This window comes from Odocoileus virginianus, unplaced genomic scaffold (assembly GCF_023699985.2).
Source record: "Odocoileus virginianus isolate 20LAN1187 ecotype Illinois unplaced genomic scaffold, Ovbor_1.2 Unplaced_Scaffold_10, whole genome shotgun sequence".
NCBI lineage: Eukaryota > Metazoa > Chordata > Mammalia > Artiodactyla > Cervidae > Odocoileus > Odocoileus virginianus.
In genome coordinates, this window is record NW_027224272.1 from 1,381,530 (window position 1) to 1,407,358 (window position 25,829).

Sequence of the window (25,829 nt, forward strand, 5' to 3'; positions counted from 1 at the left end):
AGAAAATATTTGCAAATGATGCAACCAACAAGGGCTTAATTTCCAAAATATACAAACACTCATACAACTCAGTATCAAAAAAAAAAAAAAAAAAAAACCAAACAAATAACCCAATCAAAAAATGGGCAGAAGACCTACAAAGACATTTCTCCAAAGAAGATATACAGATGGCCACAAGCACATGAAAAGATGCTCAGCATCACTAAGTATTAGAGAAATACAAATCAAAACTACAATGAGGTATCATCTCACACTAGTTAGAATGACCATCATCAGCAACTCTACAAACAATATGTGCTGGAGAGGTTGCAGAGAAAAGGAAATCCCCGCACACTGCTGGTAGAAATGTAAATTGGTACAGCCACTATGGAAAACAGTATGGAAGTTTCTTAAAAAACTAAAAATAGAGCTATCATATGATCCAGCAATCCCACTCCTGGGTATGTACCCAGAAAATAAAACAAAACCTCTAATTTGAAAAGATACATATATCCCCAATGTTCATAGTAGCATTGTTTATTAATAGCTAAGACATGAAAACAACCCAAGTGCCTATCAACAGATGATTGGTTTACAAAGAGTATACATACATACACACACACACACACACACACACACACACACACAAACAATAGAATATTATTCAGCCATAAATATGAAATATCATTTGCAGTAATATGACTAGACTTATATTACATGAAGGAAGTCAGAGAAAGACAAATACTTTATGAAAGCGATTATATGGGTAATCTAAAAAATAATACAAATGAATCCATATACAAAACAGAAACAGGCTCATAGACATAGAAAACAAACTTTTTTTTTTTCCATTTATTTTTACTAGTTGGAGGCTAATTACTTTACATCATTACAGTGGTTTTTGTCATACATTGAAATGAATTAGCCATGGATTTACATGTATTCCCCATCCCAGTCCCCCCTCCCACCTCCCTCTCCACCCGATCCCTCTGGGTCTTCCCAGTGCACCAGGCCCGAGCACTTGTCTCATGTATCCAACCTGGGCTGGTGATCTGTTTCACCCTAGATAATATACATGTTTCAATGCTGTTCTCTTGAAACATCCCACCCTCGCCTTCTCCCAGAGTCCACAAGTCTGTTCTATACATCTGAGTCTCTTTTTCTGTTTTGCATATAGGGTTATCGTTACCATCTTTCTAAAGTCCATATATATGTGTTAGTATACTGTAATGGTCTTTATCTTTCTGGCTTACTTCGCTCTGTATAATGGGCTCCAGTTTCATCCATCTCATTAGAACTGATTCAAATGAATTCTTTTTAATGGCTGAGTAATACTCCATGGTGTATATGTACCACAGCTTCCTTATCCATTCGTCTGCTGATGGGCATCTGGGTTGCTTCCATGTCCTGGCTATTATAAACAGTGCTGCGATGAACATTGGGGTCCACGTGTCTCTTTCAGATCTGGTTTCCTTGGTGTGTATGCCCAGAAGTGGGATTGCTGGGTCATATGGCAGTTCTAAGAAAACAAACTTGTTACCAAACAGGAAGGGATGGAAGAAAAATTGGAAATATGGGATTAACAGATACGAACTACAAAAAATAGATAAGCATCAAGAATTTACTGTATAGCACAGGGAACTATATTTAATATCTTGTAATAACATATAAAGGAAAAAATCTGGAAAAAAATTTATATGTTGTGACTATTTACAGTTAAATGAAAATGTGGTATAATAAACTTTTCTCATATACAGCATTTACTTAAGAATCTCAGATACAGGGGTTTATTATAAATTGTTTTGTTATCATGTCCTTCTTTTTTCAGAAACTCTTTCAAATTCAAAGCACTCTTCAAAATACTTTCCTAATACGTGAGAAATTAAACATAGCCTACTGGAATTAGTAGCAATGAAAAACTCTTCAACAGTTTTAGAACCTTAAAATTACTCGGAAGATTAGTAAGCCACCACCACAGTGCAGTGTGGCTCCAAACAGATGAGCACAATGACATTTGATACTCATGAAATGTACCTGACTAAAACATATTTGACAAGTTAGTCTTGCTAGTAAAATGACTGGTGTATTCGTCAAGATCCTCTAGAGAAACAAAATAGGATATACATAGATACAGAATATGGAAAGAAATTTATTATGAAGGACTGGCTCATGCATTTATGAAGGTTGTGAATTCCCACAAGTTGTTATCTGCAAAATACAGACTCAGAAAAGCTGGTGATGTAATTCCAGTCCAAACATGAAGACCTGAGAACCAGAAGAACCAATGGTGTATGCCCCAGTTCCAGGAATGCCAGAAAACAATGAACACCAATTTCTGAGGGCAGGAAAGATGGGCATTTCAGCTCAAGCAGAGAACAAAATCACCCTTCCTCCAAATTTTAATTCTATTAAGGCCTTCAGTGGATTGGATGATGCCCACATACAAAGGCAAAAGCCATCTCCTTCACCCACGTTACCAATTCAAATGCTAATCTCTTCTAGAAACACAGATACAACTATCTGGGCATCTTGTAGTCCATTCAAGTTGACATATAAAATTAACCAGCACAAGCATAATACATTTAGAAAATGATACCACAAAACCATTGCCATGGGATTGAAAAAGTACACAGACAAGAAATAAATAAAAAGCATTTCACAGGTATTGCAAGTAGCTGATCTACTTATTTTTCTGGATTTTGTGGTGCTTGCAGTATTTATCAGCTTTCAAAATTTATAACTGTTGTGGTTTCTTTTCCCATTTTCAATACAGTCCTTTAAATACCTAATCTTTTAGTTTCAATTCTATATTCTCTTCTCCTAAAAAGGCTGTGCAAATCATACAAGTTTCAAGCCGCCAAAACCTGACTGCACCTGATCACAAGTGTGAGAACAGTTTTACTTACCTTTATTACAACGCCCACTGCATAGTTAAGCTCATGAACAGAACTGCCGATCTTCCAGATACATACTCTGCTTTTCATCTCATAGCCATTTCATTGCCACTGCTGGGACAAGGATGTGCTAGGCTGAAAGCAAAGAGAGATGGTGTAGTTAAGTCTGTGATTTAAGTAAGTGACTTGTGAGCAATGTAAATATACCATAGTAAATGTTGTAAAAATGTTGATATTGATTTCACTTTTTTCAGTCCATTTTGTAATATGTTTACAGTAGCACTGAATGACAGTTTTCACATTTTAAGCTGTGTTATAACCAGCAAGGAGAATCTATCATGCTCACATCACCACAGTGAGAAGCATTAATATGGGGGATAGAATATTAGCTTTGAATCAGGAAGATTTTGTTCAAAACTGGGTTCTACCTCATTTTGCTCTGAGTAAGTTGTTTAGTTCCTCAGCTTTTTACTCTCTATAAAATGTGAATCAAAAATAGCTATCTGGAATAATGGTTCAGAATGTTAAAAGATATTTTATAAATGATTTCAATACTTTGTTCCCTACTTTCTTCAATTTAAGTCTGAATTTTGCAATAAGGAGTTCATGATCTGAGCCACAGTCAGCTCCTGGTCTTGTTTTTGCTGACCATATAGAGCTTCTCCATCTTTGGCTGCAAAGAATATAATCAATCTGATTTTGGTATTGACCATCTGGTGATTCCATGTGTAGTCTTCTCGTCCAGAGTGTTATCTTGGCAAAATTCTGTTAGCCTTTGCCTGCTTCATTCTGTACTCCAAGGCCAAATTTGCCTGTTACTCCAAGTATCTCTTGACTTCCTACTTTTGCATTCCAGTCCCCTATAATGAAAAGGACATCTTTTTTGGGTGTTAGTTCTAGAAGGTCTTGTAGGTCTTCATAGAACTGTTCAGCTTCTTCAGCATTACTGGTTGGGGCATAGACTTGGATTACTGTGATATTGAATGGTTTGCCTTGGAAACAAACAGAGATCATTCTGTCATTTTTGAGATTGTACCCAAGTACTGCATTTCGAATTATTTTGCTGATGGTGACTGCAGCCATGAAATTAAAAGATGCTTGCTCGAGGGAGAACAAGATGGTGGAGGAGTAGGTGGATGTGGAGTACATCTCTCTCCACAGATACATCAGGAATACACCTTCAGACACAGAAGTGCATGCAGAACACCAGCTGAGAGTGGACAGGAGTACCTGACCAGCAGAAAAGAATATATAGACCCATGCAAAACTCAAGATCAAGCCCTGAGCCTTTGGAGTGGGAGCACTGACTCCAAGACCCTAGACTACCAGAGAACTAACCCTAGGGGGTATCAAATAGTGAGAACTCACACAAAGGAAACCACTGAATACAAGACCTGGCATCACCCAACCACCAATAGCACCCTGTGCAGGATGCCTCATCTAAACAACAAACAAAACAAAAATACAAACCCAATCATCAGCAGACAGGATTACCACCTCACTCAGCCTTGCCCATCAGAGGAAAAACAAACAAACAAACAAAAACTCAGCACAAATCTCACCCTATAAGAAGCTTACACAAACCACTGGACCAACCTTAGAGGGCAGAAATCAAAAGGAAGAAAGAATTCAACCTTGAAGCCTGGGAAAAGGAGACCTCAAACACAATAAGTAAAAAAAAAATAATAATGAAAAGGCAGAGAAATACTACACAAATGAAGGAACAAACTAGAAACACAGAAGTCCAAATAAATGAAGAGGAAATAGGCAAACTACCTGAAAAAGAATTCGAAATTTTCTTTTTCCGAAAAAGAAAAATGATAGTAAAGATGATCAAAAACCTTGAAAGCAAAATGGAGAAAATGCAAGAATCAATTAACAAAGACCTAGAAGAATTAAAGAATAAACATACAGAGACAAGCAACACAATTACTGAAATTAAAAATACTCTAGAAGGAATCAATAGCAGAATATCTGAAGCAGAAGAATGAATCAGTGAGCTGGAAGATAAAATGGTGGAAATAACTTCTGAAGAGCAGAATAAAGTAAAAAAGAATGAAAAGAACTAAGGATAGTCTCAGAGACCTCTGGGACCATATCAAATGCACCAACATTCAAATTATAGGGGTCCCAGAAGAAGAAGAGAAAAAGAAAGGGTATGAGAAAATTTTTGAAGAGATTATAGTTGAAAATTTCCCCAATATGGAAAAGGAAATAGTCAATCAAGTCCAAGAGGCACAAAGAGTCCCATACAGGATAAAACCCAAGGAGAAACATGCCAAGACACATACTAATCAAACTAACAAAGACTAAACACAAAGAAAGAATATTAAAAGCAGCAAGGGAGAAGCAACAAGTAACATACAAGGGAAACCCCATATGCTTAACAGCTGATCTTTCAGCAGAAACTCACAGGCCAGAAGAGAATGGCAGGATATATTTAAATTCCTGAAAGGGAAGTACCTATAACCAAGATTACCGTAACAGGCAAGGATCTCATTCAAAACTGATGGAGAAATCAAAAGCTTTTCAGACAAGCAAAAGTTAAGAGAATTCAGTACCACCAAACCAGCTTTACAACAAATGTTAAACAGACATAGTCAAGAAATACAAGAGAAGAAAAAGATCTACAAAATCAAACCCAAACAATTAAGAAAATGGCAATAGGAACATATATATCAATAATTACTTTAAATGTAAATGGATTAAATGCTCCAACCAAAAGACACAGACTGGCTGAATGGATACAAAAACAAGACCCATATATATGCTGTCTATAAGAAACCCACTTCAGACCTCAAGACACATATAGACTGAAAGTGAGAGGATGGAAAAATATATTCCATGCAAATGGGAAGCAAAAGAAAGCTGGAGTAGCAATCCTCATATCAGACAAAATAGACCTTAAAATAAAGAAGATTATAAGAGATAAGGAAGGACACTACATAATGATCAAGGGATCAATCCAAGAGGAAGACATAACAATTGTAAATATCTATGCACCCAACATAGGAGCAACTCAATACATAAGACAAACACTAACAGACATAAAAGGAGAAATTGACAGTAACACAATAATAGTAGGAGACTTTAACACCCCACTCACACCAATGGACAGATCATCAAAACAGAAAATAAGGAAACACAAGTCTTAAATGATACATTAGATGAGATGGATCTCATTGATATCTTCAGGACATTCCATCCAAATGCAGAAGAATACACCTTCTTCTCAAGTGCACATGGAACATTCTCCAGGATAGGACCACATCTTGGGTCACAAATCAAACCTCAGTAAATTTAAGAAAATTGAAATCATATCAAGCATCTTCTCTGACCACAATGCTATGAGACTAGATATCAATTACAAGAAAAAAACTGTAAGAAACACAAACACATGGAGATTAAACAACACATTTCTAAATAACCAACAGGTTACTGAAGAAATCAAAAGGGAAATAAAAAAATTTCTAGAAACAAATGACAATGAAAACACAACTCAAAACCTACAGGATGCAGCAAAAGCAGTTCTAAGAGGGAAGTTTACAGCAATACAATCCTACCTCAAGAAACAAGAAAAACATCGAATAGACAACCTAACTTTACACCTAAAACAACTGGAAAAAGAACAAAAAACCCCCAAAATTAGTAGAAGGAAAGAAATCATAAAGATCTGAGCAGAAATAAATGAAAAAGAAATGAAAGAAACAATAAAGATTAATAAAACTAAAAGCTGGTTCTTTGAGAAGATAAACAAAATTGACAAACCTTTAGCCAGACTCATCAAGAAAAAAAGAGAGAAGAATCAAATCAAAAAAATTAGAAATGAAAAAGGAGAGGTTACAACAGACAATGCAGAAATACAAAGGATTATAAGAGTATTATGAACAACTATATGGCAATAAAATGGATAACCTGGAAGAAATGAACAGATTCTTAGAAAAGTTCAATCTTCCAAGACTGAACCAGGAAGAAACAGAAATTATGAACAACCCAATTACAAGCACTGAAATTGAAGCTGTGATCAAAAATCTCCCAAAAACAAAAGCCAGGACCAGATGGTTTCACAGGGGAATTCTATCAAACATTTAGAGAAGAGCTAATGCCTATCCTTCTAAAACTCTTTCAAAAAAATTGCAGAGGAAGGAATACTTCCAAACTCATTCTACGAGGCCACCATCACCCTGATACCAAAACCAGACAAAGACAACACAAAAAAGAAAACTACAGGCCAATATCACTGATGAACACAGATGCAAAAATCCTCAACAAAATTTTAGCAAACAAAATTCAGCAACACATCAAAAAGCTCATATACCATGATCAAGTTGGGTTTATTCCAGGAATGCAAGGATTCTTCAATATACACAAATCAATCAATGTGATACACCATATTAACAAACTGAAAGATAAAAACCATATGATAATCTCAATAGATGCAGAAAAAGCCTTTGACAAAATTCAGCACCCATTTATGATTAAAACTCTTCAAAAATGGGCATAGAAGGAACCTACCTCAACATAGTAAAGGCCATATATGATAAGCCTACAGCAAACATTATTCTCAATGGTGAGAAACTGAAAGCATTCTCCCTAAGATCAGGAACAAAACAACAGTGTTCACTTTCACCACTGATTATTCAACATAGTTCTGGAAGTCCTAGCTCAAGCAATCAGAGAATAAATAAATAAATAAAAGGAATCCAGATTGGAAAAGAAGAAGTAAAGCTCTCACTGTTTGCAGATGACATGATACTGTACATAGAAAACCCTAAAGATAGTATCAGAAAATTACTAGAGCTAATCAGTGAATTTAGCAAAGTTGCAGGATACAAAATCAATACACAGAAATCACTTGCATTCTTATATACTAACAATGAAAAATCAGAAAGAGAAATTAAGGAATCAATCCCATTCACCATTGCAACAAAAAGAATTAAATATCTAGGAATAAACTTACCTAAGGAGACAAAAGAACTGTACACAGAAAATTATAAGACACTGATGAAAGAAATCAAAGATGACATAAACAGATGGAGAGATATTCCATGTTCCTGGGTAGGAAGAATCAATATTGTGAAAATGACTATACTACCAAATGCAATCTACAGATTCAATGTGATCCCTATCAAATTACCAATGACATTTTTCACAGAACTAGAACAAAAAATTTCACAATTCATATGGAAACACAAAAGACCCCAAATAGCCAAAGCAGTCTTGAGAAAGAAGAATGGAGCTGGAGGAATCAACCTTCCTGACTTCAGATTATACTACAAAGCTACAGTCATCAAGACAGTATGGTACTGGCACAAAAACAGAAATACAGACCAATGGAACAAGATAGAAAGCCCAGAAATAAACCCATGCACCTATGGGTACCTTATTTTTGACAAAGGAGGCAAGAATATACAATGGTGCTGGGAAAACTGGATAGCTACATGTAAAAGAATGAAATTAGAACACTTCCTAACACCATACACAAAGATAAACTCAAAATGGATTAAAGACCTAAATGTAAGACCAGAAACTATAAAACTCTTAGAGGAAAACATAGGCAGAACACTTGATGACATAAATCAAAGCAAGATCCTCTATGACCCACCTCCTAGAGTAATGGAAATAAAAACAAAAGTAAACAAGTGGGACCTGATTAAACTTAAAAGCTTTTGCACAGCAAAGGAAACTATAAGCAAGGTGAAAAGACAACCCTTGGAATGGGAGAAAATAATAGCAAATGAAACAACTGACAAAAGATTAATTTTCAAAATATACAAGCAGCTCATACAACTCAATACCAGAAACAAATAACCCAATCAAAAAGTGGGGAAAAGACCTAAACAGACATTTCTCCAAAGAAGACATACAGATGGCTAACAAACACATGAAAAGATGCTCAACATCACTCATTATTAGAGAAATGCAAATCAAAACCACAATGAGATATCACCTCACACCAGTCAGAATGGCCATCATCAAAAAGTCTACAAACAATAAATACTGGAGAGGGTGTGGAGAAAAGGGAACACTCTTGCACTGTTGGTGGGAATGTAAATTGATACAGCCACTATGGAAGATGGTATGGAGATTCCTTAAAAAACTAGGAATAAAACCACCATATGACCCAGCAATCCCACTCCTAGGCATATACCCTGAGGAAACCAAAATTGAAAGAGACACATGTATCCCATTGTTCACTGCAGCACTATTTACAATAGCTAGAACATGGAAGCAACCTAGATGTCCATTGACAGATGAATGGATAAAGAAGTTGTGGTACATATACACAGTGGAATATTACTCAGCCATAAAAAGGAACACATTTGAGTCAGTTCTGATGAGGTGGATGAACCTAGAACCTATTATACAGTGAAGTGAGTCAGAAAGAGAAAGATAAATATCATATTCTAATGCATATATACAGAATCTAGAAAAATGGTACTGAAGAATTTATTTGTAGGGCAGCAATGGAGAAACAGACATAGAGAATAGATTTATGGACACAGGGAGAGGGGAGGAGAGGGTGAGATGTATGGAAAGAGTAACATGGAAACTTACATTACCATATGTAAAATAGATAGCCAATGGGAATTTGCTGTATGGCTCAGGAAATTCAAACAGGGGCTCTGTATCAACCTAGAGGGGTGGGATAGGGAGGGATATGACAGGGAGGTTCAAAAGAGAGGGGATAAATATACATGTATACATGTATAGAAATGGCTGATTCATGTTGATGTTTGACAGAAAACAACAAAATTCTGTAAAGCAATTATCCTTCAATTAAAAAATAAATATTAAAAAAAAAGACGTTTGCTCCTTGGAAGAAAAGCTATGACCAACCTAGACAGCATATTAAAAAGCAGAGACATTACTTTGCCAACAAAGGTCCATCTAGTCAAAGCTATGATTTTTCCAGTAGTCATGTGTGGATGTGAGAGTTGGACTATAAAGAAAGCTGAGCACTGAAGAATTGATGCTTTTGAATTGTGGTGTTGGAGAAGACTCTTGAGAGTCCCTTGGACTGCAAGGAGATCAAACCAGTCAATCCTAAAGGAAATCAGTCCTGAATATTCATTGAAGGACTGATGCTGAAGCTGAAACTGCAATACTTTGGCCACCTGTGTGACCAAAATGTCACCTTTGGTGACCTGTGTGATGTGAAGAACTGACTCATTGGAAAAGACCCTGATGCTGGGAAAGATTGAAGGCAGGAGGAGAAGGGGATGACAGAGGATGAGATGGTTGGATGGCATCACTCCAACTCAATGGACATGAGTTTGAGCAAGCTCTGGGAGTTGGTGATGGACAGGGAGGCCTGGTGTGCTGCAGTCCATGGGGTTGCAAAGAGTTGGACATGACTGAGCGACTAAACTGAACTGAATACTTGGTTCTGACCCCTGATAGGCACTGATACAATACATTCTGGTTGTTATTATTATTAAAAATTCTTTCCATCATGGAAGATAATTATTGAGTCATCTTATTATCATTCTATATCTGCAGAGCAGAGATGTCCCTGCTATATAGGCAGAAGCAAAGGTTTACTTACTACACATTACCACATAATTCTTTGACCTCTGTCCTAGAAAATAGTTTTATGTTAAGTTACTAGTGAAGAAGACATTTTGACAAGATCATCTAACTAGAATAACTTCTACCATGATAAGCAATTAAAGTTGCTCCACTGTTTTGATGCCCAGTTTCTATTTTTAGCATAGAAGTAAGTGACTTGTAGTAATGTAAACATAACTTTTATAACTGCTGTGATTTCTTTTCCCATTTTCAATATAGTCCTTTTAATATCTAATCTTTTAGTTTCAATTTTATATCCTCTTCTCTTAAAAAGGCTGTGTAAATCATACAAGTTTCAAGCCCCACAAAACCTGACTGCACCTGATCACAAGTTTGGTATTATCAAAATATATGGTATGTAGTACTGTCTTATTCTTGGCAAGCCAGTGGTTGGTGCTCTTCACAATGGCTAAACATCAGTTCACAAGATTAAGACTCAATGAGTTAGCGGTAGCTGAGTAACACAATATACAGTGTACCTATAACAATATAGCCGCCATGTAAATATGTTTATACAATATCTGCAGGTCAATCAAAACTGACATCATTGGCTCAAGTTTCATTCCTTCTTATAACAGATTTTATCTTAGGCCCAGGAAGCCATATTTGGGGCAAATGATTATGTGGCTACAGCTGACTGGATCAAGAGGAGACATCTGACAACCTGAATATCTTTCTGGGGCGTTTGGAGTAAGACTATTTTAGGCTGTGTCTGCAGATATAAGACCTGCCATAATGAATCAAAACTAGACTTGGCAGTATAGATGTTTAAAGCTCTATGCAGATCAAAGTAATGGGGTAGCAAATCCTAAGTATTTTCAGGGCAAGTTAGTGTTTAGAAAGGAGCCTGGGGTAGGCCTGCAGAAAAAAAACAAAGGTATGGTACACTGTGAATGAGAGAGAAGGAGGATGATAAGGAAGTAAGAACTAGAAAAAGAGCCAAAGAATGAAAGAGTAAGTGTGAGACTATATGCCTGATGATTTGTTAGTTTCTGTAACATTCAGCTACACTTCCAAATACTGGTCCTTGTAAGAAATAAATTTCCTATTTATTTTAACTACTTTGAATTAGTGATTTTTATAACCATGTGATTTTTAATTAGAATTCTAACAATTATATATTTCACAGCTGTACAGGATCTGAATCCAGCTAAGCAAGATATCTTCAGAAATATACAAAAAAAATCACTACTGTAATATGGAAGCTTTAATTCATCTATCTATAGTAGTCTCCTAGTGTTGCTGTAATAAATCATCACAAATTTTGTTACTTCAGACTTGTGGACTCTATGGGAGAACCCGGGGGTGGGATGTTTCAAGAGAACAGCATCGAAACATGTATATCTAGGGTGAAACAGATCACCAGCCCAGGTTGGATGCATGAGACAAGTGCTCAGGCCTGGTGCACTGGGAGGACCCAGAGGGATGGGGTGGAGAGGGAGGTGGGAGGGAGGACCGGGATGGGGAATACATGTAAATCCATGGCTAATTCAATGTATGACAAAAACCACTGCAATGCTGTAAAGTAATTAGCCTTCAACTAATAAAAATAAATGGGAAAAAAAAAAAAATAAAATTCACATAAAAAAAAAATAAAAAATAAACTATAAAAAAAAAAAAAAAAAAAAACAACAACAGAAATTTATTATCTTACAATTCAGGAGGTCAGAAGTCAGAACAGGTCTCATGGCCCTAAGATTAAAGTGTCAGCAAGGCCACATTCCCTCTGGAGAATCCATCCCTTGCCTCACCCAGTTTCAAAAGACTGTCTGTATTCATTGGTATGGGCAACATCATTTCAGTCTCTACTTTTACTTTCATCATCACATCTCTTTCTCTACTTCTGACTCTTCTGTTTCTCTAGTATAAGAAAACCTTGAGATCACACTGGGCCCAATCAGATAAATTCAGGATAATCTTTCCATCTCAGAATGTTTTATTCAAAAATACCTGAAAACTCCCTTTGCCATGTAAAGGAACATATTCACAGGTTTGGGGGATTAAGTCAAAAGCATTTTGGGGGGAATATTATTGCATGTGTCATACCATATATAATATTATTATTTTAATAGTTTTATAATTCATTTTTTCACTCATGTTTATATGCTTAAAATTATTAAAGCTATCAGAGTTTATGGTAAGGTAAGAGTCATAAATCTCAACTTTATACTGTTTATAAACTTTACATAACTTTTGGAGGGTATACAAAAAGATAGATGCTCTACCTTTAAGTATACTTTAATAATGAAATATTTGGTTAATTTTTCAAATGAAAAATTATTGACTAGATGCAACTAACATTGTGATCTTAATCATTACTTATATATCTTGAAGATACTTTTAAAATATGACATTTGATATTTTAAAAAAATTAATATTTGATTTCCAGATAAGTGTTTACAATTTTGATTCCAAAGTATTTCACTTCTCTGTGATATATTGAAATACACAACATGAATATTGAAATTAGACCAAGAAGACATTGGTCATCTATAATTCACCTCAATTTACTTAGTCACCATCCAGGCCTCTTTTGATTTTTATGAATACACTAATTTAATATCCATGCTTTTTATGTAGATGTCCACTGATAATTTCAACTAATGACCACATTTTATTTAGTGATTTCCCAAATTTTATTTCTATCCACGCTTATATCATGAGTTTTAGAACTTCAGAATATATGTTTGAATATCATGCCTTTTTAACAGTATACTGTGCTATGAAAACATTGAAAGAAGAAAAATATTCTCCATCTTCCTGTTAAAGATCCCAGACAAAGACAAATACATGTGTGCGTGCTCAGCGGTGTCCTCTTTGCGATCCCTTGGACTGTAGCCCACCAGGCTCCTCTGTTCATGGAATTCTCCAGGCAAGAATACTGGAGTGGGTTGCCATTTCCTCCTCCAGGGGATCTTCCTGACCCAGGGATTGAACCCGTGTCTCCTGTGTCTCCTGCACTGGCAGGCAGATTCTTTACCACTGAACCACCTGGGAAGCAAAGATCCAGAGGTATTTGTTTAAAGAAATGAAGTTGTTGGCTGGGAAATTTACACAATATATAAGAGAAGCTCTAACACTCCATTTATTTTGAATGGGCTAGTTCATAAAAAAGAACACAAAATCAAAGAGTATTTAGGAGATATATATATATTTCCCCTTTGGTTTAAGAATCCCATAGGTATTTTTCATAAAATAAAACCAGAACCATAGAAGATCACAGATCAGTGAAAAATTTATTAAATCTTACTGGAAATTAAAATAGACTGCATTTGATAGGGTTCTCCAGAGGAACAGAACAAATAGAATGTATGTGTGTGTGTGTGTGTACATATTTTTTTTTTAAGAAATTGTCTAACTTGATCATGGAAGCAGAGAAGTCCAGACCCAGGAGAGCTGAAAGTGTAAATTCCAATCTGAGTTCAAAACTGAATCCCAAGGCAAGAGAAGATTGATGTTATAGATTGAAAACAGTCAGGCAGAGGGAGAGAATTCTTTCTTACTTAGCCTTTTATTCTATTCAGGCCTTAAACAGATTACATGAGGCTCACCCATATTGGGGAGGGCAATCTTGCTTTGCTCAGCCTACTGATTTAAATGTGGATCCCATGGAGAAATCCCCTCACAGACACACATAGAAATGTTTAATCTACTATGTGAGCACCCTGTGGCCCTGTTAAGTTGAAAGCTTAAATTAACCACCACATAGACTTTTAAAATATCCTGAAGACTGCAGAAAATTGAGCTGTTTTCACTTAAAATTGATTGATACTGCTTTCTAATAGTTCACAGTATAATATGGATCAAAATTGGGGATGAAAAAATAGAAATCCAAATATCTTTCTATAGCAAAATATGATAAATATCATGAAAACAGAGGAAAGTTAGGTAGATGCATAATGCAGAATCCCAGTTTAAATAATGATGGCCAGGGCAAGGCAGATACTAGTGGATGTGAATATGTTAAATCCAGTGTCCCACATGTGAAGGAAAAATCTTTCTTGGGAAATTAGAGGCATTAAAGGATCATAGAGAACTGATGAGAGAAGCCTGGCCTTGCTCTGAAAAAACAGAGTGGGTAAGCACTTTGTTGAGGTACGACCCAACAAACAAAAAGGCATTGATGAACCACAGTGAATCATCATTCCCTATGTAATACCTCAAATTTAATTCTGCTCACAAGGACACAGTAATACACACTGTAGTGGATATTGTTACTGCCTGGACCATATCTCCTCTGCCCACCTTGGACCTCACCTAAAGCTACAGTGGACTGTGCCTTTCATACTCCCAGGATGCCAATTTAAGGGCATCACTGCCTCTCTGCTTGTCTGCCTTAAGGCTTCCTCCTGCCTGCTGATAAGTCCAATCAGAGTTTTAGTTCTCTCAAGGAAAAACATCAACCAAAGGAGGATGGGAGTCTCTAATGAAATGCTCCAGCCTCCTGTCCACTGGGAAAAGCCAATTCCACAGGGAATTCTATATAATTCCTCATAAGGTCACAGGGACACTGAGCATAGTTGTTCATAGGGAAAACAAGGACCTTACTGGGTTTCCAGTCTGACATTCCCTGTTCTCTCCTGTACCCTTTCATGGATAATCTGTCAAATAAATACCCTATTCCCTCAAACTGATGCATGCTCTGTTGTGAGGAAGACCTAAGCCAAGACACACACTCAGTTTAATGTGTATAACTTCGCTGTAAACAAAAGTGTGTTATGCTCCTAATTGCTCTCCTTAGGTGCTTCCCTGGTGGGGCTATAAGTCTACCTGCAATGCGGGAGACCTGGGTTCAATCCCTGGGTTGGGAAGATCCCCTGGAGAAGGGCATGGCAACCCACTCCAGTATTCTTGCCTGGAGAATCCCCATGGACAGAAGAGCCTGGCAGGCTACAGTCCATGGGGTTGTAAAGAGTCAGACACGACTAAGCAAAGTACACAGTGCCCTCTGAAAGACTCGGGATGTGGTGGGGATTGGGAGACAAGTTTTAGAGTTGTTGTCAACTCCATTTTACTGACAAAGAAAAGACTTTAGATAATCTGAGTAATTCTCCCAAAGTCACACAGTTAATAATTGGCAAAGTCTTTCTTTGATGTGCTAAACAGAAACTTGGCAACACAAAAAAGAATGAATCATTTCCCAAATGAGTTCTACATGCTTTAATTTTATGTATAATTTCAATTTAATGTGTCAGGTCTTGCTAGCTTAAAACATTTCAGTTAAACCTCATTAATTTGGACTCCATTAATTTATGCTTTGTGATAACTTGTAAATGTAGGAGTGAAATTTATTTTCTCTGTAAAAATATTATTATCTAATCTGAGATATAAATTTTTAATAAGGCCAAATCATTTCCTCAATCCCCATCTTGCCATCATCATTTAATGTTCTATGATATCCAATAAAAAACAAAGAACATTAGGTACACTGAATTTTGGGATATTTTATTGCTCTCATAATGCTCTCCAGGACCATGAGATGAAGCTCTGTTCCATTTCAAGTTATATTCAGAGAAGGAAAACCTTTGTATATTTTTTTCCAATTTCTAGTTTTTATTTAATATATACTTATACAGCACTAACTATATGCTGAACACTATTGTAAATGCTCCTATGAATAGTAAATCATTTAATTCTTACAATAGCCCTTTGAGTTAATACTGTTATCCTCATTTTAGGACTTCCCAGGTGGCACAGTGGTAAAGAATCTGCCTGCCAATGCTGGAGACAGGAGACCTGGGTTCGATTTCTGGGTCAGGAAGATCCCCTGGAGGAGGAAATGGCAACTCACTCTAGTATTCTTGCCTGGAGAATCCCATGGACAGAGGAGGCTGGTGGGCTACAGTCCATGGGGTTGCAAAGAGCTGGACAAGACTAAGCACACACACATACACAAACTGGGGTACAAGGATAGTAGGCGATTTGATCAGTGTCACACAGCTAGTAAATGGCTAAGCCTGGATTCAAACACAAGAAACTTGGCTCTGAAGTCAGTGTTCTTACCTACTAACGGTGCCTTGAAAAATCTTCAAATCCTGTCTTAGTCACTACAACAACCTACATTCCATAGCTGGCAGTCCTTTGTAAAGAAAGACTGAAGAGGAGGGTTTTAAACTACACATTTCCAGGATGTTCATCAGGCCTAATTTCACACCAGTGATTCAGTTATTAAGGTCCCAGTTGCTTCTAGATGCCTTCATGTGCCTTTAAAGACCTTTCCAGTCCACCTCACAGCCCTTTGTTGAGGAAACATTATGACCAAGAAAGGCTTTTGTAACAACAAAGAAAATGGATAAGAAGTACTACAAGGTTTTGAATGTTCCTCATCTGAAACATGAATGACAAAGAAGGGAAAGCCAGCAGATTCAACAGTCATTTGCCCATGCAAATCATGTGTAAATATCAGGCTGATTCAAAGATTAGTCAAATTCTCCACCAGTACAAGAATTTGGTATACCCAGCGAGAGAGAGAGGAATTTTGCAATTATTTCTAGAGCTGAGCTAGGTTAACTGTCATATTGTAATAGGAGTAATTTTCCAGACTAATGCCCCTTGCCCCAAAATGCTTTTGTGGATTTTATTATATGTGTTGGGGAGAAAAAAATGTTCCCTTCTTCCCTTCTAGGTTTTTTGGTTGGTCTAATAATTAAATTGACATAAGACAGATTACCAGGAGAAAAATAAATTTAATTATGCACCTATGGGAACCCCACAAAGACATAAGACCCCCCAGGCAATCAGGTAACTGAGACTTATATACCATCCTGAGCTAAGGAGAAGGGGACAGGACTTCAGAATTTCAAAGGAGTTTAATTCACAGGAAGCTGAGAAGAGCATATTTTTGGTACACAAATGTTTGCCCTGCCATGCAGCTAAGTATGTCTAAAAATAAAAGTTATCTCTGGTAATAGTTCTCTTTCTGGTACAGTCCACCTACCTAAATGCTTTCAAGCAGTTAAGGGAGAGGTAAAAATCTTTTCCTGAACCTGCAGGGTCTCAACTGCCTTCAGTTCAAAACAATCTCCATGCCAAAGTGACACAGGTGGGGGTGGCATATTCAGTTTCCTTCACGTGTCAGTGTTTTTATTTCGAAAAGTTCTTATCAAAAGGCTTAGATTTTCTAAAATAAATTATCCAGCTATTTCATTGTTTTATCAACAGCTTTTCTATATATTCTTTTTTTTTTTGAGAGAAGTGGTTTGTAATTTCATTTTTTTTAACTTGGAATATAATTGCTTTACAATGCTGTGTTAGTTTCTGCTGTACAATGAAGTGAATCAGCTCTATGTATACATATATCCTTTCTCTTGGACTTCCTCCCCTCCCAGCCCCCTTTCTCACTTCCCACCCCTCTTGGCCATCACAGAGCACCAAGCTGATTTGCTTTACAGCAAGTTCCTACTAGCTATCTATTTTATACATGGTGGTATACGATATATATTCGCTTAAGAAAAAAAATTGCTTTCCTCCTTAAATATTCTTGCTCTCTGATTGTTTTCATAAGTCTCAATGATATTTCTCCACACTGAAGAAATTTGATTGTACAAATTAAGGCCACTAGAATACCATTTACCCTCCTTGAACATTACTTTCCTTAATAAATGATTCTCTAGAATTCTGAAACAAGATTAACACACTGAACAGAACACCTAGCTCACAAGGGAGTCAGATTATTTACTCATTAGGATTTATTTAGAAGATACTACAAAGACTAAAATCCTCAAGATGGAATAGAATTATATGACGGTACAATAACACTCATTTTATTGATTTGACTTTGATTTGATTTTCTAACCCTGTGTTTTGTGATTGTCTCATTTTCTTATTAAGTTTATAACATCATAATGTTAGAAGCCGTGACAAGAATAATAAAGCTCAGCTTCCTCATTTTACATCTAATGAAACAAAAGCCCTTGCTTCCAACCCAGGGCTCTGTTCAATAAACATCTCTCATTAATCATGACATGTTTATCTTCAAACATAAACTCCTTGGTGAGAGGAAGTGTGTGTTTCAAAAATATATGCATAAATAAAATATTCACAAATGTTAATTAATTATGGTGTTGATGGAATAAACATCAGTAGTTTTATATTTGACTGATTAAGAAACACTGACTGTTGATCTTAGTTTAAATACCAGATTCCAAGGAAATTTTTCAGATGTGTTTATGTTTTAATTTGATATTGATTTTATAAGTACATCCCTCTTTTGGGTAGCACTGACACTTTTATTATACTTTTGACTGCAGAATTTATTTGGACACGTGTATGCAGAGCAGAAATGGAGGAGTTTTATAAGCAACCACACATTTGTTTGTTCTGAGAGGTAGCATAAAGGCAACATAAAATAAAACAAACTGGAGACAGAAAAAAGTTCTGCAAAAGAAAGAAAATGCGTTTCTGGTGAAAACCAAAACAACAGCAACTTACTTGCACAGAGAAAGACTACACTATTCAAAAGACAGAGAATTCTGACAATAATCAGATGTTCACAGTGTCTATCAAAGCACAGGTAAATGGTGTCCCCACCCTGGACCCTCCCCCGCAAGTGGATACAGAAACCCAATTGACTTGACTAAACACATGTGTATTAATCTATCAGAATCTGATGTCATCAAATGCCTGTATCAAGCCACTGTCTTCTCCTGGACTTGAGCCTGTGTTGATCAAGCAACCTTCAGATAATTTGCCTTCTAAAGAAAGAGAATGTGCTAATCTTTTCTTTTTTTATATTTATTTATTTTTTTTATTAAGATTTTTTTTTCTCCATTTATTTTTATTAGTTGGAGGCTAATTACTTTACATCATTACAGTAGTTTTTGTCATACATGCTCGGGCCTGGTGCACTGGGAAGACCCAGAGGGATCGGGTGGAGAGGGAGGTGGGAGGGGGGACTGGGATGGGGAATACATGAGAATGTGCTAATCTTATCATTCAGGACAAATCTCTGTTTCACTGGACAGTATTTTGTTTCTTTTCCTCCTAATATACTGCTGCGGAAGACAAGATTTCTTTCTAGCTTTCCAGGTTCTGTGCCTGGTCAAACATTAAAATAGTGTAAAACAGATTAACAAGAAAAAACAAATTTAATTTCATACATATGGGAGTCCCATAAAGAATAGGAGACCCAAAAGGCAGCCAGGGGATTGAAGCTTATATAACATCCAGAGCTAAGGAAACGAGTGAGGCCTGGGGACACAAAGGAAAAGAAGGCCTGGCATTTACAAGGAGGGCAAAGGAGATGTTTAGAAAACTTAGGTTGTCCTATTAAGCAGATAAGTTTCTTGTGTAAAAGGGTAGTTTTAAAAATAGCTCTCGTCCTGGTAGAGTCCCCCTTTCCAATGCAAAGTTAGGCAGTACGTGAGGGGGATATAAAGGATTTTTCCTTAATCTGCTGGGTTTTCATTGTCTTTACCTCAAAATAATTCTCATGCCAAAGTGGAATATTTTGGAGTGACAAAATTCTGTTCCCCTATCAGACTCTTGTGAGTTGACATAGAAAATTTAGTCTTTGTAATTCTAAATAGTTCTGTAGTGATTCTAAACATTTATATACTGTAACACCAAGGGGCATAGTTAATTCACCAAGACAAATACATTTCATGAGGCATTTTGGGAACTGGCCATCTACCTTTCTGCATGGGCAAAGAAAGCTTTGCAACTATTTTACTTTCAGGTTTCCAGAATAGATACTTATTCTATTTTTAGTATACTTTTGTTTTTCAGATCCATATTACTAATTCATAAGTGCATCACCAGTATATTTATCACTACGGTTTTAAGCCTATAATTCTGTAAAGTCATCCAAATTAATGTTTAACATCATGTTACCTAAAGATGAAAACTCTGGACTGTTAAACTTTGCTGAACTTCCAATTATCCTCAAGGTTCTGGTTATCTGAGATGTTTACCTTGGTAGGTAGTCACAGGACCTAAAAATGGATATATTCATAATAACTTTTTTGAAGTATCACAACTAGTTTCCTAAACTTCCTTTGGAGGAAAAAGAATCAATGTATTTATAACAGTGAATCTATTTTGTCAAGACTCCCATAATATTTATAATAAAATCTGAAGACTAATTAAGAGCTTGTATAAAACTTTACTTATAAAATTAAATTATGTTCCCAAGTTATGGGAATTTGTGTATTCTACACCCTGCAATTGTAATATTTTGACTTATAAGAAATAATATTTGGTCATTCAAGATGACCAAAATATATTTTTCATATATATTTGGTCTTTATCCACAGTTATAGCTCTCAAAATCCTTGGAATTTCCTGAGCAATAACAGCAATGGAGTATATTTTGTTGTAATATTTGGCCTCCTGGCCTTAGTCCCTGAAATCCCTTCAGGGTCATAAAAGTGAAATGGGTGTTTTGTTATTCATAACAAGTCCCTTTCTATAATAACTGGGTTTATGTTAACAAAAATGACTCCTGGAAAGCACTTAAGGATAGAAGCTGGTTGCCAGGGGACCCAATCATGAGTAGAGGGGTGAAGTTTTCAGTCCCACTCCCTGATTTCTGGAGGGGAGAGGGGCTGGACATTGAATTAATTACTGATAGCCAATGATTTAATCATTCATGCCTATATAATAAAGCCTTCACAAAAACCCAAATGGACTGAACCCAGAAGGCTTCCAGTTAGTGAACACATAGAGATCTGAGAAGAGTGGCACTTAGAGCATGGAAGCTTCATTCCCTTTCCCCTACCTTGCTGTACTCATCTCTTTCATCTGTCTCTTTCTGAGTTACAGCCTTTCATAATAAACCATAATAAACAGTGATTCAGTAAGTACAATGTTTTTCTGAGTTCTGTGAGCCACCCTGACAAATTAATCAAACCCAAGGAGGAGGTTTTAGGAATCTTTGTTTATAGCCAGTCAGTGAGAAGTATGGATAACAACTTGGATTTGCAAGTGGTGTCTGAAGTAAGTGTGTGTTTGTGTGTGTGTGTGTGTGCATACACACACACACACACACACACACACACTTAGTGGCAGGAGGTGGGGCAGTCTGGTGGAACTGAGCTCTTTACCTGTGGAATCTGATGCTATCTCTGTGTAAATAGTGTCAGAACTGAGCTTTTTGGTTGTGAGAGGGCAATCCAACCCCCTATACATTGGAATTGAGTGCAGATTCAAACGGCAGTACAACAGAATATTCTGTTGAGGTATCACCTCACATCTGTCAGAAAGGCTATAGTTAAAAACATGAAGAGCAAACATTGATGAGGATGTGGAGAAAAGGGAACTCTCCTACACTGTTGGTAGGAATGCATTACAGGCAGATTCTTTACCATTTGAGCCACCAGGGAAGTCCAAAATGATAGCCTCCATCCATGGAATTCTCCAGGCAAGAATACTGCAGTGGGTTGCCATTCCCTTCTCTAGGAGATCTTCCCGACCTGAGGATTGAACCTGGGTCTCCTACATTGCAGGTGGATTCTTTACCATCTGAGTCACTAGGGAAGCCCAGATTGGTGCAGCCACTGTGGAAAACAGTATGGAGGTGCCTCAAAAAAAAACCAAAAACTAAAATTAGAAATAATCTGTGACCCAGCATTTCCATGCTTGGGCATATAATCAGAAAAAAAAAAAAGCAACACTAATTTAAAAAAAGACACATTGTACCCCAATGTTCATAGCAGCATTGTTTACAATTGCCAAGATATGGAAGCAATTTAAGTGTCCACTGACAGGTGGATGGATAAAGAAGTGGTATATATACACAATTGAGTATTAGACATAAAAATGAATGAAAATTTGCCATCTATAGCAACATGAATGGACTGGGAGGGGATGGTGCTAAGTGAGATAAGTCAGACAGAGAAAGACAAATACTGTTTGCCACTTATATGTGGAGTCCAAAAAATACAACCAACTAGTGAATATAACAAAAAAAGAAGTAGACTCACAGACGTAGAGAACAAACTAGTGGTTACCAGGGGGGAGGTGAGGGAAGCAAATATTGTGGTGAGGAAGTGAGAGGCACAAACTACTGGGTATAAGATAGGCTCAAGGATGTATTGTACTACATGGGGAATATAACCAATATTTTGTAATAACTGTAAATGAAAATCAATCTTTAAAATTGTATAAAAAAGTATAAAGTAACTACAGAAATACAGCATCACTAAAATGGTTTCCCTAGCTACATATCACTATTGAGCATCTGAAATATGGCTAAGAGGACAAAAAAAACTAAATTTTAAATTTTACTTATTTTTATTAATTTAAATTTATATTGTTATATGAGGCTAGGGCCTCCAGTATTAGACAGCACAGCTGCACAGTACAAAGAGACTAGAATTCTGTGTTATAAATGTACTGATTAAATTAATTTTAAGAAAAAAAATGTGAGCAAATTAGAATATGCATTTGTAAAGAAATGAGTGAAATCCTTACAGATACCAAACTACATGTTTCATAAATTAAAACTGTCTTAGTTTTGGTACTCCTTTATTAAGAAAAGACAGCTTTCATTACTTCTTATATTAAATACCTTTCAATCATTTCTTAATCATTATGTGAATCTCTGTTAACTAAAATTATATTTTAAGACTTAAATTCTATTTCCTAATCTCTTCATGGTGTAAAGAATTTTGTTAAGAATCTAGGAAATGTTGTTGATGATTACCAACTATATTAAGTGAAAGAGCTTCCCATTACCTGACATAATAAAGAACAATGTATATTTAATATGTATATATATTATAATCCCAATTAAAAAAAAACTATCTTGCACATGTTAAATGTCAATGTATGCATTTTTATGTAGTAAATTCTAGCAACTTTTTGCAAATGTTTTGATCCTGCAGGCTTCTAAATAAAAATGTTATCAAAATAAACAGGAAAAATAAGGAGACATGGTACGAAACTAGAAAATATATGTGTTTATTTCCTGTTTTTTTTTTTCTTTTTCCCAGTAAGGCAAAGCAGATATTAGAGGAGAGAAAAAAATAGGCTAAACTTGAAAGGTTGGACTGAATTGGTGTATACTAGATTGAGAGAACTGAGTTGCATTATATTGAAGCTTTCCAGGATATCATTGATTACTTAACTCTGGAATTGACACATCAGTTGTTGTATGTGCCTACTACAAAAGTGTAAACCACTAGATGCAAAGCCTAGATAGTACTATAGTGGCTTCACCCAACCTTGAAATTCATTTTTCCTGTTCTTGCAGGAGTGCCCAGGAGGAGGGCGGGAGATTGTCAGTAAGAAAACTGCATTATCTGGCCCCAGAGGAAAATTTTGTGATAAATAAAATCCAGTTTCTGAAGGTTTATATAAACAATCCATAGCTAAAATTGTTATCATATAAACCAATTTATGATGCATTTTATGACAGGCTTGAAAAGATTGAGAAGGGAAAGTAAAACAGGCTAATTGGTACAATTCACTGGACAGTATTTAGGGCCTCAATAATCCTTCCTAAGTCAGAAACAGAATTCAAATTATATTTTTTTCCCCACTGTTATTGGCATACATCGCTGTAGAAGTTTAAGGCCTGATAGCTATGGTGTGTTATGTTGTGAAATGATTACTACAACAGGAAAAGCTAACATTCATTTTCTCACACAGATACAATAAAAAGAAAAGGAAGACGAGAAAAAAGGGAAAATAATTCTCTTTATGTTGAAAACTGTCTCTCTTAACAACCTTCCTATATACTGTATAGCAGTGTCAGCTATAGTCATCATATTGTACACTGCATCCCTAGTACTTATTTATCTTATAGCTGGAAGTTTGTATCTTTTGATCATCTTTCTCCAATTCCCTTTTCTCCCTCCCTCTGCCTCTGATAACCACAAGTCTGGTCTCTTTTACTATGAGTTTGTTTGTTTGTTCTTTTTTTAGATTCCATATATGAGATCATACAATATTTGTCTTTCTCTGACTTATTTCACATAGCATAATGCCTTCAAGGTCCATCCATGTCATCATAAATGGTACAATTTTCTCAACTGTAAATACAAAATAAATCTAGAATTATAAATTGCAGTAAGTGTTCTGAAACAATATATAATGATGCAATGGAAGAGGATATCAGGGAGAAAATGGTTATATTTGGGGGCTAAGAAAAATGCCAATTTGAGAAAGTGACAATAAGCTGAGGTCAGAAAGATGAAAAAGAGTAAATCTGGGGAAGAGTGAGAAACTTTGAGAAAGAAAAAAAAATTGATAATAAGTGCAATTCAGAGATATTATCTAAACATTTTGTATTACAGAGCATTAGACTTGTTTTAAATAATGGAAATCAGTAGGTTTTCAAGAATTTGTCACCATTTTCTGATTATTAAACCATCATATTAATTATTTAAAGTATTCTTTATAAAATCTTTCAAGACTCAGGCTCTTTTTATTGTAATGAATTGATTGCATTATTTGCTCAATTTTGAGTTAGCACTTATATTGAAATCTTCTCTTCTACTAATTATATCCTTGCCATTAGATTAATAGGATGTTTTTCTAGCTACTCATTCAAAAAAATTTTAGACTTTTATAGTGTTAAGTGACCACTTATTTAAACTGATTTACAGCAGAGAGTTTAATCTGGTAGAAATTTATAAATTCTCTCGGATCAGCTAGAAAAAAAGAAAATAGGCCTTCCAGGCTGGAACCAAGCTTTTCTTTGTAGAGAATTCTTTAGATCCCCCCCCCCCCCACCCAAAGAGTTTTTCTTTAGTTAAAATTTTCTTAAAATGATTTTTTTTCTAGTGTCAGGAAACCAAAGCAAAGTCTACTGTTTGATGTAGAGTGGAGGAGGTGGCATTTGGCTTTGCACAGCACTTTGTTAACCAGTTTTCTTCAAGCGGCAGTTTCTTTTGTAAGGGGGTGGCAGATTTGTAGCAGAGTGGCATCTAGAAATCATTGTAATTGCAGCAGTATTTCATGCAATTGCTGAAGAGTATTCTCTGCTCAAGGATTTCAAAACACTTTTCTAATGGTAAATTACCTTCACAGTATTCTTTTCTTGTAAACTCCAAAAAACTGAAGTACACAGTGAGCAATAGTTTATCAAGGTCTAGTGCAGATTTTCTTAGGTAACGTATTTGTGGATATCTTCTAAATCCTGAACACTTTGCTGGATGCAGTGAAGGGAAATAAAAGATAAGTTTCTTGAAGTCAGTTGTTCAGCTTAATGAGAGAGATACAAGAACCAAAGAAAATTATGCACGTGTAGAAAACATTTATAGAGCCAATTATAGATGTTCCCATTAAAGTGCTTAAGTTTTTAGACTGCTGAAAAGGCTGGATAAAGAGGTTTCATTGTATAATTAGGATCATTGACCTTGAGAAGGTTTTTAACGAGTGAGGCAGATGACTTGACACTGCAAAGTGGGGATGGCATTCTAGGCAGATTAAATGGCATAT

At 36.0% G+C, this 25,829-nt stretch overlaps 1 long non-coding RNA gene across 1 annotated transcript; it reads right to left on the bottom strand.

Annotated features, from left to right (window-relative positions):
- Window positions 1-1,088: 1,088 nt before the first annotated feature.
- LOC139033484 (uncharacterized) lies at window positions 1,089-25,533 on the bottom strand. The gene is made up of 4 exons (XR_011486040.1): window positions 25,411-25,533; window positions 21,749-21,964; window positions 2,886-3,008; window positions 1,089-1,498 (listed from the first exon to the last, which is right to left on the bottom strand). It is a non-coding gene; the product is annotated as an uncharacterized lncRNA (long non-coding RNA).
- Between the last annotated feature and the right edge of the window lie 296 nt (window positions 25,534-25,829).